Genomic DNA, 1,530 nt, shown 5'->3' on the forward strand with positions numbered 1-1,530 from the left:
GATTCTCCCTGGACGGGACCTGTCCTGGATGGGATGTCTGCAGGTCTGGAAATCAATGGTGACATGATAATCTGTCACAGCGGCCAAGGAGAGGAACCCTCCGATGTCACAGTGGGTAACGGAGCCCGGGCTGCTGTGCATTCCGATGCGGTTAAGGTGTGTGGTGGGTGAAAGTGGGTAGCAGGGGCTCGGGAGCCCACAGCCTGCCCAGGACCTGAGGAACGAGGGCTCCACCCAGGGCCACACAGTCCCCTGTGATGGGACGGCCAGCCAGGTGTCTGCTGCTGGCTTGCAGAGGCAAAGCACACAGATCGGCAATCTGGGTTTGAAAACTTCACCAGCAACTTAGTAGACTACTTTTCTTGTCGTTGAATGTAATTTCTAAATGTACTTGAATGTATTTTGCATCTTTGTTTTCTCACTGTCATATATTTATGTTGCATTTTATAAAAATTTGATTTAGAAATGGATTAAACAAACAAGACTTGTCCTCTGTCGCAGGTGGTCCTCAAATGGCACATCACAGCGCAGTTCGAGATGGACTGAGCCTTCTGCTAGCATTTGGGCTCGTTTTCCAGATTTCCAACTTCCCCGATCACTGAGTACTTGAAGTCTTGTGCCAGAAAGTGGGACCTTAGTCCCCAAACACAGTTACGCAGACAGCTTCAGGATCTGCACGCATTATTCTCCCATCAGAGAATCACGGTGCACTTGGCCAAGTACAGATGAGAAGAAATGATGAAAGGAGCAGATTTAATGTGAGTTCCCAGACTTACTCGGCCACGGGGCCTCTCGCAGCTGTGGGTGTCTAGCACTTACTACCCACACAGAGGAGAAAATGCTTCTGTCTGCTCACAGCTAGAGAGCTGAGTAAGAGTTGAAAGAGAAAGAAAATGGAGAACCCTGACGGTGGCGAACAGAGCGCTCAGAAGGGCAGCGTGCCGCTGTGTTCTTTCCTGCAAAGGAGTATGCCCGTGAGTCCGGAGACCTCCGCTCCTCTCTCCTCCTCCTGCAGCATTTTCTGACATCTTCTCAGCGGGACCTTTCCTTAGACACTTACAAGAAGATTGCTGCTCCCCTTGGGTCTTCTCAATGGAGCCAGAAATTATGTGAAATTGAGGGTTTTTCTAGTTTCCTGACTTTCGACATCTGGTTCTCTCTGTATATTTCCAGGTATTTCGTCAAACCCCACCAATTCGAACTAACAAGGAAAAAGACCGAAGAAGTCTGCTTTAAAGGATATTTTAAAAGTAATGCAGTTTTAGCTTTATATTTTCAAAAGCCCAGGTGCCAGAAGCCCTGCTTGTGGGGCACTGCAGAGGCTGCTTCATAGGCAGACACTCCTGATTTGTAATAATCGAACTTAGGGTTTTGTATTAAACTGAAAGACTCCTCCCTCTCCTCCCATTTACCGTGATTACAGAACCACTCTAATTTGCTTAAACCCATTTTTTCTAGGTAAAAGTGTGCTTTAAACTCTGCCTAAAACAACCATTCAAATCAGTTGGCTCAAACATGAGGCTACCTGCA

The 1,530-nt window shown here is 47.5% G+C and overlaps 1 long non-coding RNA gene across 1 annotated transcript; it reads left to right on the forward strand.

Moving 5' to 3' along the window:
• Positions 1-260: 260 nt before the first annotated feature.
• LOC104850467 lies at positions 261-961 on the forward strand. Its single transcript, XR_776975.1, has 3 exons — positions 261-374; positions 502-758; positions 859-961. It is a non-coding gene; the product is annotated as an uncharacterized LOC104850467 (long non-coding RNA).
• Positions 962-1,530: the final 569 nt, after the last annotated feature.

The sequence above is a fragment of the Fukomys damarensis genome, unplaced genomic scaffold, assembly GCF_012274545.1.
Source record: "Fukomys damarensis isolate Sample0158 unplaced genomic scaffold, DMR_v1.0_HiC HiC_scaffold_2, whole genome shotgun sequence".
Lineage (NCBI taxonomy): Eukaryota > Metazoa > Chordata > Mammalia > Rodentia > Bathyergidae > Fukomys > Fukomys damarensis.